The sequence below is a fragment of the Pagrus major genome, chromosome 23, assembly GCF_040436345.1.
Source record: "Pagrus major chromosome 23, Pma_NU_1.0".
Lineage (NCBI taxonomy): Eukaryota > Metazoa > Chordata > Actinopteri > Spariformes > Sparidae > Pagrus > Pagrus major.
In genome coordinates, this window is record NC_133237.1 from 24,251,582 (window position 1) to 24,267,919 (window position 16,338).

Genomic DNA, 16,338 nt, shown 5'->3' on the forward strand with positions numbered 1-16,338 from the left:
GGGGGGCAGTAGCGGTCTGCACTTCATATGGGATATATGACGAGGACAGCGGGGTTTCACCAGAGGAGCCTGAAGCTTTTGCAGACGTGACATTATATTTACATTATATTAAACTCAGCAGGACAGCCTGAGATCTGTCAGGTCTCCTGTTCAATAAACATTTTGTCTAATTCCTAGAAATAGTTGGACCTCAAGATTCTTGTCTTTCTGTACCAGTTAACTTCTATTCTCATATTTTAGGTTTTGCTCTCCATTGTGCACATTTTCCTGAGAGTTTTCTGATCGTCTCCCCCCTCGCTGCCTCTGCTTATTGTGTTTCTATCTCTACGAAACATAAGTCTCTGGCATCACAACAGTCAGTGTTTGAACACAGTTTGAAATAAAAAATAATTACACATCCAGTGGAGAATGTGTTTATGAGGAATCAAATAAATAACACACAAAACTTATGAACTCTAATCTTGGACAAATCTACTTCAATTTGATTGAATAATGGGAAGAGTCTATTTATATCAAAAGGCTCTGGAGGACAGGACGTTATTCTGGCCTGCTCCAGTGGTTCGTATAATTGTAACAGAGTTGAGTCACGTCTTACATAAACACATCGTAAAATCATGCTGTTGTGAAGACTCCCCCTCTTTCTCTCAGGTCCTGTCTCAAATGTATTAATGTTAGCAAAGGGGCACTGTAGAGGAGGCAGTCTACAGTACGTGGTATCAGTGGGGATAAGACATCTGCATGTATTTACCTGCAGGTGGGATCTATCTATCTATCTATCTATCTATCTATCTATCTATCTATCTATCTAAACAAAAAAGCCATGACGTACTGTACGGGGTAGCATCCATTATCTCGTCAACTATTGGAAAGATTACCACAAATCTTAGTTCACACATTCATGCCCCATTCAGGATGAACTGTAATAAATTGGTGATCCTTTTACTTTTCATCTAGCGCCACCATCAGCTTAAAATTAGTTTTACCCCTGTTTTTTTCATTAACATCAGCAGTATTTGGTGCTGTGTGTGGTGCTAATAAGCAAATGTTAGCATGCTAACATCCCACCAGTATTGACATACACTGAAAAATATTATGTAATATATCAAAATACATTTTAATATATGGATGAGGTCCACACATGTCAATATATTGTCATTTAGGTTCAAGAATATATTACAAAATATATGTTTTTAAATATATTGGTAATATACGTTTACTGACATGTATTTAAAAATCTGTTAAAATATATTTGAATATATTATGAGATAATATACTTAATGTAATTTTAGAAAATATATGGTTATATTGTTTTTTACAATATGGAAAATGTCAATAATTGGTATATTTTTCGATATATAGAGATTACATCATTCTATTCAAAATAAATTGCAAGTAGGCTGCATTATTAAAAAGCCTATATATTTCAATACACATAAAGGTTGATTTCAATATTTTAAACAATATATGTTAATAATATAACACTGTTTACCCAAATAATGAAAAAAATATAATGTTAATATGTCAGATCATATAAAAATATATACAGTGTGGTATATTATAGCCTCACAGAGCAGCTATAGCCTACATGCCTGTACTCTCTCACTCTAGTCTCGTTATTAGATCATGACAGATGAAATCATTGTTGTTTTTATGACCCACGCGACCACGACTGAAACGCTGCGGCAGTGAACGCAGCGAAAGGACCGAACATAAGATTATTGGAGTACAGCAAATGACTCATGGAAAAAATCTGTTCTCCAGTGTTCATTGAAATCATACGCCCTGTAATTGGAAATGGATGCAAAGACACAACAACAGAGAGGGAGAGGATAGATGATCTCATATAGTCAGATGTAAACAAGAAACAATAACTCTTCTGTGTTGTTTGGCCACTTTTCTGTCGTTTTCTGGATCGGTTGTGAGAGATGAAATGAGCTGTGACTGAAACCTGTGTGCGTCATGGCAGCCAAAGAGAGCTGGAATTAACAACAAGACTGAAACATTTCTTTGACAGCACACACCCTGGAGAAATGGTCATCAATCAAAAAAAAAAAACTGCTGTCTCAGACGTGTGGAAGTAGAAAGCAGAGAGAGAAAAGGAAAATAAACAGAAAATGGACAGCAGAGAGGACAAATCTTCCACCAGCATCGCATATGTACAACAGATTGTCTCGATTTCAGTGTAGCAGTTGCTTTAATTTGCACGAATGTCAGTATTAGCTGCATGTGCTCAGCTCCGCATGATGAAAAGACGTTTGTGTGGGGTGAGCAGCTACTGAGCTGACTCCTTTTAATGGGATTTCACCACAGTGGAACTAACTGAATGGCCCGTAGCCAAAATAGGACGATCAGGCATCCCACCAGCTTTCCACCCATTATTACAATTATGCCACTCTAAATATGCAGTAATCACCATAATTATGGCCTCTCAGTCTTGGGGCAGCTAACCAACAAACAAACAACCCAGAGTTTCATTTAGCAATCACTTCTTAATGGGATTTATTGTGGAAGCAGACCACAGGATGTGACTACACATTTTTCAGACTGTATGCTGCACAAAGAGCTGAAAGACGGGATAAGTGTGACATAATAACCGGTGTTAAAAACCTAAATTCAGTTAGGTGATGTGTGTCAGAGGAATATAGACTGGAAACCCGTTAAGAAAGGTCACATTATAAGATGATTTACAGCTTTGTGCAGCAGCCCGTGTTATGTTAGCAGTTAATGTTTCTGCAAAACACAGTAACGTCCAAGGTTGACATGTGTAACAAACCTGGTATATCACGTTCACATTATATGCTTTTTAGCCGCCTGTTGAAACAGTGGGTGGAGGGGAAAGTGGTGGTGTTATTACAAGCCAACATGGCTGCCAAACAGATGACCGGAGTTTGAGTCACACCTCTGGATATTCTGGACACCTGGAGACATTTCCAGCGGTTTTTGTGGTGATCAAAACCAGCTGTTTTTCACAGGAAGTCCAAACATCTTCATCTTTGAGCGTGTTTCTTTAGGTTCGATTTTCAATTTTATGTAATGACAATGTTGTACTTGTGTTCTGGTTAGTTTAAGGCCCCATAAAACACTTGGTTAGGGTGAGGAAAGGCCATGTTTTGGCTTAAAATACCTGGTTTTGTCACCACAAACACGGCTGGGAATTGCCCAGAGGTCTCCTTAAAAATATCATGCTCGATAATGTTGAAATGTCTCAAACTGTGGTCACTGGCTCGACAGCCTTCTTGCCTCAACTGCCATCCCCTTCACATCCCAATATAAAAGTCAGATCTTAAGTGATTTAGTGATTTGCAGAAACGATTATAACCAAAATTATATTCTGGCGACTGGGCTGAAAGTTTCAACATATTCTGGGTTTGCAAAAAATGAACATTACTAACATTTATTGTGGAGATTGTGTCATGCTTTGGATTTACTGTGTGGGTTTTCTTCCGTGCTTGGTGTCTTTTCTGCCTGTGTGTTTTTCAGAGGAGGGTTTCCGAGGCTGGCCGTGTTTTCCTAGCAGGCTGGAGCTCCCGCCTCACACACACCTGCAGCACGTCTCATCATTAATCCCGGCTTAAACACCCTGGTCTGCTCATCACTCGCTGCCAGATTGTTTTTTCGACTACACCATGTGGTAGATGAATCCTTCGAGCTCTGATTTTTCCTTTTGCCTGTTTGTATTTCTGCTCTGCTCAACCCCAAACCTGTTTCTCCTCCTTATCTCCAGTGTTGGCGTGAGCCTCAAACACCGGCTTCAGCCACCTGCCTCCACGCGTTGCACACCTCAGCCATCAGCCTCAGCTGCCTTGGATCACTCTGAGCTGCTCACCAGAACCTTTCCACTGCCAGCCCATGGACTCACCCACTACGCTCCACCACGCCAGCTCACACGTCACTCAGCGTTCATCCGAGCATAGCCTCCACCTGTTCCACGGAGCCCCCCTTTGAGTACTACAATAAAACCCTTTAAACCTTCTCCCAGTTTGGTTTGTCCACTTTTGGGTCCAATTAAAAACACCATTGTGATTACAGCACAGAACAGCAGAATTGTTTAGATACATTGATCTCATGCAGTGTTAAATAATGCTGCTCGAGGCTGCAGGGATTCTGCAGTTATTCGTGTTGGCACGTGTGTTATGTGCTGTTCTTTTTCTATGTTTTCTTCAAATCAAATCAAATCAGTTTTATTTATATAGCCCAAAATCATAATCACATTGCCTCAGCGGGCTTTACAAACTGTGCAGTGAACGACATCCTCTGTAAAGTGTGCGGATCCAGGAGGACGACTGAGCAGACCAAGGCATCACCAGAATAAAGGGATTAAGGTTAAGTCAAAGAAGTAAGTTTTCCTGTCGTATCGTATTGTATCGTATCGTATCGTATCGTATCGTCTCGTCTCGTATCGTATTGTATCTTGTCGTGTTGTGTCATATTGTATCGTATCGTATCGTCTCGTCTCGTCTCGTATCTTGTTGTGTCGTGTCGTGTCATCTCTTCTTGCATCGTATCGTATCGTATCGCATCATATCGTATCGCATCATAACATCTCGTATCGTATCGTATCGTATCGTATCGCATCGCATCGTATCGTATCGTATCGTACTGTATCGTATCGAATCGGCATGAAACTCGTCGTCAAATAGGTTTTGTCGTAGATTTTATTTCACTGTACTGTATCTACTGAAGCATTCACTTTTTCTTTGAAGGACGGTGTAATCAATTCATTATTCAGTTAATTATCAGTATGCTTGACATCAATTTGTTTGTGACTTTATCTGCTCTCTCCATTATTCACACATAATTACATCCTCAGTAATCCCATTTAAACACAGCCTGTTAAGTTAAGCAGTGGCTCAGTTAAATTAAGCTGTTTGGTTGAGAGATGAATTTAAAGTCGATTAGAGTTACAGTAGATGTTCATGATTTCAATTCAATTATGGATTATTTTAATTTTAAATGTATTTTGGAACATTAAACACATGCTGACAGAGAATTTACTGGCTAATGGTGACAGGATTAACAAAAGCTCTTTGTTTGCAGAACTGTCTTCTTGTTTGACCAGCACAACATGGTGGGAGTGGTTACCTTTCATAAATACAAATGTGTTTGTCCATCTGAGACTCTAATTATTGACTCCTTTCTGCAGACGGGCAGAATTTGAATCACAAATGTTTTAAAAAGTGCTGACATGAGACAATTTCTAGTTTCAACCGTCCAACCCTCTATATTACTGCCGAATCTGCACAAATACATCGGCTTTGTAGAATAAAGCCGACGTGTTTTGAAGCTCTTTAGGATGAATCTTTGAACAGCATTCATCTGAAGCTGTGTGAAAAAACAAAACACATTCATAAATTATTGGAAATCAGAAAACAGTAGGGTTCTGGTTTCTTTTTAGATATCACGTTTGGTTCGCCAACGCATAAATTATTTGTTTTTTGTTTCCATCAGACCCACTTCAACATATTGGAAGGCCATTAAGCAGAAAGCCCACATAAAGACTGCTGCATTTTTTAGCTTGGAGCTCCAAGAATTTCAGTAAAGATAAGTGTAACACAAACCAGCCATGAAGACAGCAGTCGGACGCAGATGTAGCAGGGTTAAGAACTAAGTGCTTTTTTAAACTGTTAATGTTTCATATTACTGACAGTACATAACCTGCCTAATGTTTGGCTAAATAATTTGTTAGTGTAGATACTTGCTTTGCAGTTTGTATGCGACATTTTTAGAAAACTTTATTATTGAATCATAAGAGCTTTATGAATACAAAACTAAATTCTGATAATGATTTCTAAATGACGGTAGACCTCTTACAGTTTAGACTCAACATTGAGCAAACTTTAAATCATATACAGCTTTTTAAAAACATGTTGTTGTCGATTGCTGCCAGAAGGAGCTTTGTGGATTAATTTTAAGAGGGAGAAATTCTGCTTGGCTGTGTTTGCATTATTTACTGGAGGCTAATAAAACACTTCATCACAATTCAAGTCTTTGGGGAGAGATTTGTGTTTGGTTTAGATTCTCTATCACAGAGAGCTGTTATGTGAACCCTGCTGGCTGGACTTTAAGTTTACAGCATGAGGGAGAGAAAAAGGGGGAGTAATCTTTGTATCTTTGTCGGTCAGTAGTTGTGTGAAAAGGGAGATAACGAGAGATTTCTCGGGAATAAACACCTGCCGCTGTTCTCAGAATAATTATACACACTGCAGAGCTGCCTTATCAGTGAGTACAGAGCTCATGGATAGATGCATTTCTAAGGATAAGTAAGTTTAGCTTATTTCCAGAAAGATGCTCTGCAACACAATGGGATGTTAACTTTCACTTTAATTTTTACTAAAGTATAAAATCTTAAGGGCCCCAAAAACACATTTTCCCAATCAGCTTCTTGCTTTGAGTGATATGTTCCTACATGAACCCAATATTTTATGCTAAAGTTAAAACAGTAACGTTTATTCTACATGACAGGTTTCAGTTTTGGGACTAGAAACAAATCAGGCTTTAATAATATCATGTGTCACAACCCGGGCTCATGAGGGAGACCACACAAGACTGTAAGTTATTTAAATAATTTTATTTGAAAAGCAACATAATAAATGAACCGGTAGTCTGAGAGTCAGTGGTGGTTGCAGTGTTGAGTGTGTGTTTGCGGTTTTGAGATAAAACTAAGAAGAAAACCAGACCAAGATGGTAGATGATGATGATGGGGGAACAGCCCAACAGTAATTGATTAATTAGTCTCGGTCTGAAGTCTCGCGAGAAGACTAAGGAGGAGTATGGACTTTACATAGTGGAACTGCCAGCAAGAATTTATTTCCAGGGTCATGGTTGAGTATTTAGCTGATTATGATGAGGCAAAAACTGTACCAGCTTCTCCTTGAGCGGGACTTCTCCTTGGGCGGGACTTCTCCTTGAACAGGACTGCTCCTTGGGCGGGACTTCTCCTTGAGCGAGACTTCTCCTTGAGCAGGACTTCTCCTTGGCCAAGACTTCTCCTCAGGCAGGAGTTTTCCTCAGGCAAGACTTGTGTCTCTGGTTGCATAAAATATCTTATTATTAATGTCTATCTCCACTGAAATTGTTTCTGTAATATAATCAGACACAGGGCCTCAGAATAACAACCTCAGCCTGTCAGTTGCAAAAACAAGCACTTTATTTTTAGTGGATGTAACTTTGAGAGTCGGACTTGTCCCAAAGGATTACATTGCAACCATTGCGGCTGCCAGCTGAGGCGATCTACTGGACCGATTCCCAAACATTTTAGGGCATACATTTAAAAGCACCAGAATTCCTACTTCACAATAAACCTGATCCTGACTCAGAGAAGGTCCTGTAGGTTCCCGTCACCATGTGGAAGGACAGCTGATGTCTGCCCACTCCGGTCTCCAGCCTCCCCGGGGGGAGAATCATGCCTTTGCCAGTTGCTGTCAGAGGCAGCAGGGTGAGAACAGAGCTGATAGTCTTTCAGCATGACTGTACTGCTCCTCTCTTAACACCCTGCTGTTACTGTCGATGGATCTCTGGCTGACGAACACTCAGGCCATCGCATCAGCGCATGTAAAAGCTTGAATGGAAACACACACTGATTGGCTGCTCGAATGTTGCCTCAAGTTGCCTGTGTTCAGGAAAGTATGTGTGTTGTTCCATCACGTGTTGCTCTCGCTCACACACACTCCCCACATGCCGTTACAGAAGCTCAGGTGCTTCAACTATCGACTCGCTTTCTTTTCAAAGTCAAAGGCTTATTCTCCGACCCGGCCGCCAGAATAAAATGTACGTTTCTGCAAACCACAGATGCATTACATTGGTACCGTATCAACACTTCTACTATATGTGTCATATCATGTTCATATTACATGTATGTGACCTTCATGTCAGGAGGAGGAGGGGTGGTGGGCGAGATTGCTGCCAAGCAAGAGACCGCTGTTCAAAACAGTGTTTCAACATTTGTAAATGTGAAACCACTTCATGTTTTTGAAGCAGACATCAGGACATATTCCTGCCATGTTAGTGGCGACAGATCCAGATAAGCCAAAACATGATCTTTTTCTTTTTGTGACTAAACCTAACCAGACAGCCCAGTCGCCAGGATACAATGTTGATATTTCTGTAAACCACATTATGCAGCATGTTGTCATTTCTACAAGATGTGTCATGTCACATTAACATCAACGTAATGAGCTGACTATCATATCTGGAGGTGGTGACGGGGATGGTGGTGGAGTTACAGGCGACACCACTGGATATTTCTGGGGGGCCTCGGGACAAAAGCACTGATGCTTAAGACAGGAAGTTGAGACATTTCCAGTCATATTCGTGGAGACCACAGGTAGTTTATGCCAAAATAGGATTGTTTTCTGAACCATAATCAAGTGTTTTTTGGGCCTAAGCCTGACCAGACCATCAGCACAGCATTGTCAGAAGACAAAAATTGAAAATGGAACTGAAAGAAATGTAGATATGTGACAAATCCATGGTTTGCAGAGATGTACATTGCCAACATTTATCGCCAGAATTTGCCAGAATAAACGTTGATGATGTATGTTAATTTTGAATTTATATACACCCAATATGTTTTATGTTTTACACGCTGCAGGTCTATGTACAATATTCTGTGAACACCATTTTTAACAATGGCATATTTATCAGGAGAAAAATGAAATGATTTAATCTGACATCCAGGCCACATTCGTTAAAACAACGTTCTAGCTAATCAAGCAATAACAATCAGGAAAAAGTAGGCTGCCACACTGACCGGTCTCTTGAACTTTGTTGTGAGACTTTGACAAAGACCTAATTGATGCTCCCGCTATTAAAAGCCTTCACTAATTCAATGGAAGATAATTTGGTCATAATGAGCAAGTGAAGCGTGAAACATATTTGGTATTTCATGTTGCCTCATGTGACCCACATGCCACACCACATACATTAACTGTAATGATCACTCGATTCACTGTATATTGTATGAGCACAAACAAGTTATTATATCAATGGCCTCCATTCAGGTTCAAAATGATCATTTTTAGATGCCGCAGCGCACTGATCTCATTGTCTGGCACAGAGAATATGATCCTGCCAAATGCCAGTTGAATGGTCAGAGTCAAAGAGCGTGACCAGACTCCGAAAACAAGTTTGTAAGGGCCCAGAGGGCTCAGATGCCAAGCCACAGCTGACCCAAATGCACAACACTCTCACCTGTTTATTCCCACTGTCAGCAAGCCTTTAACCTCAGCGCATGGACGTAAACGATGTGTAGCACTGATTTTTTTTTTTGTTCTACCTGCCTGAACATCTCGGCAGCTTCATGTACAACTGGTGAAATTTGCACAGATGTAAACAAATACCTCCACAACATGCAGTTATTTTTACTTTTATGTCTGTAAAGGATAAGTTCACCCAAAAATGTCCACAAAACATTTCTGAAGTAGATGGGGACTTGTTTTAAAACGTAAAAAACAACAGGCTCAGTGCACAGCCAAGCTTCAGACACACGTGCATGCTAACGCTTTGAGCTGTTTGAGCTACAGTGAAGATTTGTGCTTTAAAAAAGGGTGTAAATAATGTCTTTTGAAACCAATTTGGGATCTTGGGACTTCAAGAGACTTGCCACACGAGTTTTATGCTTTTTATTTCAGCTGTTTCTTTACTTTCCTGAACAAGTCCCCATCGTCCTCAGTTGTTTAGGAGAATGCTGCAACACTGATTTTGCTGTAAAACTCCAGAAAATGTTTCGTGGACGACAAAACTTCACCTAACTTTCCATCGGCATGGGGGTGAGTAGATAATGACCAATTTTTTTTATTTTTGGACTAACTGTTCCTTTAAATACCCTGCGTACAGTGGCATGTTCAGGCGGTAGTACACTTCTTTATGTGACCTGTTTTACAGTTTGTTTTTGCAGCCTCGTCGTGCTCCCAAGCCAGATTATAATTATCTCAACTATATATCCACTGTTTACATTACCTTTTGCAGTCGGACTAATCTCTCTTCAAATATTATCCTTTCATACAGCTCCTGAAAGATGTGTGTGCTTTAGAAGTGGAAGTTGCAGGAAGGTGAATGAGATAAGAGGAAGACACAAACCAGAATAATGTCTCTGTATGTGTCTCTTTTTACACATCAGAGGCCATTTTTTGATATTTCATCATGCTATGTGTCTCATCATGACTGTTTATATGTCTCTGTGTCTCATTGTCTCTCTGGCTCCCTCTGTTGGACAGTCTGGGGACTGCTGCCCTCACCTTCCAGTCACACCACCCACACTCCACACACACAGTCATATTTTCACTGTCATTTTTTAAATACTATATTGCGTTTGCTATTTTCAGCCAGAACACTCTTGCATTTGTAATAAGACTGAAAGTGTTTTCATATTTTTTGCCCTGAGGTTGTCTGAAAGAATGAGGAATATGTCCAAATTATCAGACTTTTCACTTTTTATAGCTCATGGAGTGCCTCTATAAAAAAAACAAGGTACAGATGGTGCCGTGATCAAATTCGAGTCAAATAGAGCCTATAAATGTGCCAGTAGGCTGATTCAGACGCTGTTATTGTATTGCCTCAGGGGACGATTGGGGGGGAGGATGTACATCAAGCTCTTGACTGAAGTTTTCATTAATTTCACGTCATTTGAAAGCATTTCAATATAGAGGCAGTGAAGCCTGCCTGATGGACGCTGTGACACTGTAGCCTGAGAGAGCTCGAGGCTGTTTTAACGTCACCGCTCAGTCCACATAAAGAGGACAAAAGTCACAGAAGCTGCTCGCCGTCTCTTCCCATCTCTTACGGGCATCTTCAACAACAGATGTTACATGCCTGATTTTAAATAAGTAGCTTCTCTTATCGGTACGATAAAGCAAAAAAAAAGATTATTTAACAAACTAGAGAAAATCTGAAAGAGGGAGGCAACAATTAAGATGCAACAAGCGTGATGTAATGATATGTGAATCGTGTGATCCTCCTGGATTGACAGTCTATTTTATCATCTGCTTGCATTAGATATTTTATCGTTGAATACTAGTGATTTTGTTGGTCTGTGTTGTGGCATGTTTGGCATGTCTGTCTGTCCTAGGAGACAAATCCCTCCTCCGTGTCTCTTCCAGAAGGTTTTTCCATTGTTTTTCCAGTCTAGATTTGTTGGAGGAGTTTTTCCTCCCTCGAATTTGAAAGGTCAGAGGATAGAAGGTGTCAAACTGACACGACTTGCCTTGGATGCATCAAGCTTCTCCTGTGTTATAAGCATTAAATCATAGGACATTTATCACAAATGGCAGAATAGTTTTTTTTAACGTTATACTTCAGGGAGAATTCTGTCCCGGAGATCATTGCTTCAGCTCTGCAGAGCTTATTGACACATTCAGGAGGTCCTTGAACCCTGATTTTGGATAAAGTTCAACTCTGTTTATGGGCAAAGTTCATGTTAAAACCTTATGTGTGTGTGCGTGTGTGTGTATTTTGCAAGCAGAAGCACAGTGTTTTGTTCAGGGATTAACTGCAACTGCACACAGCCCCCAGACAGTTTAAGTTATGGGAAGGATTTTTATTCACAGTGCGATATGCAGCTCAAATTCACTGCAAGGCGAGGTGATTGATTAGCTGCTTACACAAAGGGGTCCAAGAGATTCCCCAGACTGTGTGTGTTAATATACTGTGAGCCTCTATAATGGGAAAACTACGATCTCTCGATTAATCCTGAAAGCGCTGACAGCATTCGATGCATTTTCAGTAGCTAATCCTCTGTGAACACATCCATCCGACCTTGCATTACAACTCAGTCCACACTTCTTACGCGATGGATTCTCCGCTTAAAACGTAACTTCAGATTCTTTCCCTTTCTTTTTCATTTCTCTTCTTGTGCATGAATTTGCTTCACTGAGTGAGACTGATATCTACTCATTGACGGGCTCCAGCAGAGATTCGACTTGGTCAGTTGGCTGAAATTGCCAGTGGTGCAAAACACATGTTTACATTTCTGTTTTTGTACAGATTTACACACAAAATGTATGATAACGAGCTTTAGACATTATATTCTAGGTGGATTTTATCACCTTTGGACGGAGCCAGATTAGCTGTTTCCAGTCATGATGCTAAGCTAACTTAAGTGAAGTTAGATGTTTTGAAAAGGAAGAAGAATTTGTGGAATAAAAAAGATGACATCTCTGATTCAGCTGTATCGATTTTGATAATTTGTTTTTAAACTGTCCATAACGAGTCCACCAGTGGTATGACACTATCACCAGTGTTATAGGCTATACTGTTTTTCAAAACCTGGTGCCTACATTACCCACAATGCAACTTAAAATACGCTTTACACATACGCAGTAGTCCTCCTCAAGACCTGTAAACTTACATTAAAGAGGTCATATTATGCTAATTGTCAGGTTCATACTTGTATTTGAGGGTCCTGGTAGAAAAGGTTTACATACTTTAATTTTCAAAAAACACATTATTTTTCTCATATGCTGCATCACTGCAGCACCACTTTTCACACTGCGTCTTGAACGCTCCGTTTTAGCTACGGAGTGAGACATCTCGCCTGCGTTCAATCTTTGGTGAGAGTTGCACATGTTGCACAACGGGCAGGATGTAGCCAATAAGAGGCAGAGTAGGGCGGGTTATGACGGGACTGGAGTGTATAATTTTATAATATAGATAAATATATATATTTATATAACAGCTGTTACATAGTGACACACATAAGTTACGGGAGTAAAGGCTCGACTCCAAACCAGGCGTTTCAGGCAGTGCAGGAGCAGTGTATTTCACTCTGCAGACCTTTAACATGCACAACAAAACGCTTCATAACACAATAAAGAAAAGGCAAAAAAAAAAAAAAAAAGCACAATATGACCTCTTTAATGTTTAAAATTGGTGAAGTTACCCTTTAATGAGTGTTGTGCATCTTATTAATGAACATATTTATTGATCCCTCGCCACGAAAAGAAACACACACACAATATTAAAACCATAAGTCCAGTCAGCGAACACACACACACACGCACGCACGCACAAACACACGCGCGCGCGCACACCCTCTCCCTGTTAAAGGAGCGCAATTTAGCAGCTCGCTCTCACTCAGCCACGGTGCCAACAACTACAACCACAGAGCTCAACCTTCTACTTTACTTTTTTTTTTTTTGTGTGACTACATTTCCTGCTTTTAACCCTTTTGATTTGATTCAACACCAGAGAACCGAGGACTTTCTCTCCGAAACTGAAGCAAACAGGCGGTGATTTATGGTTGAAAGTTGGATTTACAGCAGCTGAGCCACTTGAACTGAGAGGAAATACTGTCCGCCAGCCAGCTGCTGCTGCTCAGAAGATGAGCAGCGGTGAACTACAGGACTACAGGGGGAAATAAGAGGAATCCCGGGCTGTCAGCGGTAATTAATTTCCTCTTTATTTCACTCACTTTGATGAGATTTCCACATGTGCGTCAGGGGAACTGAAAATGTCTCACATCAGGGGAGATTGTACATGTTGTCAGTGGACTCACAAACTCATTACAGAGAGCAGCAGACGCGTTCATGCTCATTGTTCAGGGCTTGTGATTCACTTGAAGTCACTGTTTTAATTTCTGGAATCAGGACTCCAGCAGCTGCAGGTTAGTTTCACTTATCGCTCCTGTTCAAATGCCTCCTTATCTGAACCATCCTCTATCTGGAATCTGCCCTCGCTCTGCCTCCCGCTCTGTGTGCTTTAGTTAAGTGGATGTCAAGGTAAAATGTGACCGAGCAGCGGTGCAGTGTTGTATAAAGTCATGTTGTCATTATGTGGCTCTGACACACAGTTTGCTGTCATTGCTGCATAATTTGATTCTTCTTATTCAACAAAAAGTGCAGACACACATCTGTCTGCAGGCACACATCTGTCTGCAGACACACATCTGTCTGCAGACACCCTGCTTATTGCACAATCATGTATTTGCTTAAGTATGAGCACACATGAATTAGGCTGCATGGGGACAATGCAGCAACACTTATCGAGTCCGACTGACATATCAGTCCATCACAGATATATATCGGTATCTGTGTATATGTTGTCCAATATGATTTTTTCTCTCTGTCTTGTAGAATATAATGCAGAAAAATATGCTTTGGGTAGCTCGTAGTTATTAAATCCTCTTTGAAGTTTACTGTTTCAGCGCTACGATGTCATTTAGGATGATAAAGTTTGAAAGTTTTTTAAATATCTCACTGCTAGGGATGAGACAATACAAGATATTGTTGCAGATTGTGATAAAAAACACTCGATAAGTCGATAAGTGGATCGTGAATAATTCCCATTATTGGTATAATCGTGAATTGAGATTGAATATCTTCACAGCGATCTTTATTTTTGCTGGAAGACGTATTTAAGATCCTTTGATTTTCACTAAAAAACGATGTGTGTCCCGTCTGTGATGTAATAAAAACGAGATGGAAGAAACCTCGGGAAGAGCCACAGAGGAGGATACATATCCTGTGTTTGCTAACCACATTTGAAGGATCATTTAAAATTAATGTTATGTATTTATTCTGCATATTTAAGACTATCCGCCGATATATTGATATTGAATTTGCTTTGCTCCACAGTATCGGTATCAGCATTGACTTAAAAGTTACAGTAGCAGTCGGGCTCTACCACAAATATGATGACATGTTTTGATTAGAGGGGAGATTTCCCCAAAGTTATTTATGTAATTTTAAAGCTGTTAATTGTTGTGTGTTTGGATTGCATTCTCGTGCAATGTGTTTCTTTAAATTGCAGTGAAAAGTGTTCAGATCAAGCCCCTCTGAGAGTTTTTCACCTCTCCATCACATACTGTGTTGCTCATGAGTAAATTAATCTGCATTGTTTGTGTTTGTGTAAATCAGTGAACGCAAAACAAAAACAAAACTGTATGATGAGGTCTCTACAGACCAGAGGTCCAAGACTTCAGACGAAAAACTAATGGACGTTGTAAACCTACATTATGACTGTAGATTAGGCTGCACAATTGATTGAAATATTATTGAAAAATAGACACTGTAATATTTTGAAAAAGTAAAATGTGTGAGGAAACAGCCTGCAAGTACAAATACTGTAGTCCTGACCTGCAAATCTTGTTCTCCAGATGTCAGAAAACTCCAAACAAATGTCTCATCATCATGACTTTAGTTGTGTTTTTTAGAGAAAATGAATTTCATGATGCAAAAATGATCACTCCCTCTAATCGTGAATCACAATCGCAGTATATGTTACATTTGGTCCATGTTGTGGAGCCTTAATTGTAGGACCAGACCTTGTTTTGAATAACTGAGTTATTCTGCCCTCATTGTGCATCTATTAACAGAATTATTAAACATATTCAAGCCTGAAAACAACAGAGGACAAGCTGAAGCCTTTAATCAAATAAACAACATGCATGTGTACATTTTTTATTCATACATTTATATTTACATTTTTACAAGAACATTGCTATTTTAAGGCAAATTATCCTGTGCTAGAAAAAACGTTTCTCATCTTGTTCCAGACAGAACAAACACATTAGTGCCTGTCTGTGTACACTGTAACACTGAATACATGAGAACTTAATTGTTAGGAGAGGTAATTGTTCAGGACAGATTTTGATCCTAATTAGAGCTACTTGGGCGGCATCACGCTGGTGAGAGAACAACATGTGGGCTCTCGGTCCCATGTGCATCCTTTATCCCACTGTACACACTGTGGCTCATATACACTGTATGCACTGCTGTCACACAACTAAACAAACACATTCGTTACCACCACAACACATCTGTGCGGCGATATAAGAGCTTTCTTGTTGACGCATACAGGTGGACGCTATGAACGAGTGATGCCTTCGCTGTATGTTGTCTTTAGTGGTAATTTGCAAACATTAGCGGGTGGCGCAGGTGCTCCAACGCATACAAAATACATATTGGAGCAGTTTTGTGACGCTTATAGCTCCTCTGAGTGCTACTACAATCGGCAGGGCGAACTTATCCCAGGCACCAGCTCCATTATGTATGTGGATGATAATGCTGAATGATAATACAGGGGTTGCTGGGTTGCTTTTATTAACAGGTTACATATATATTTGATTCTCTTATGCATGCAGCACATTGTGCATTCAAAAAACCTCACCAGCTACTGTGATCTGGCCTCAAGGGGCTCAATCTAAAAGCAGAGAGTGCTTTCTGATCTTTTCGCCCCCCCAGAGTCCAGTATGTCAGCGCATCTGAGACTGTTCGGCTCCAGTTTCCCCGAGGTCTGTCAAAGAAGGGCTGCTCCACTGTTTCATGGCTCTATTAGCTTTGGATAAGCAGAGTTCATGTGAGAAAAGAAACATTGATATTCAAATGACTCCACTCTGCGTCCTCT

General features: G+C 40.2%; 1 protein-coding gene across 2 annotated transcripts in view; it reads left to right on the forward strand.

Annotated features, from left to right (window-relative positions):
- The first annotated feature begins 13,093 nt into the window (after window positions 1-13,093).
- Window positions 13,094-16,338, forward strand: part of gcgra (glucagon receptor a) — a 42,730-nt gene continuing 39,485 nt past the window's right edge. For both annotated transcript variants that reach the window (XM_073493789.1, XM_073493790.1), the window contains exon 1: window positions 13,094-13,376. The gene's annotated coding sequence lies outside the window, so the exon portion shown is untranslated. The remainder of the gene's footprint in view (window positions 13,377-16,338) is intronic.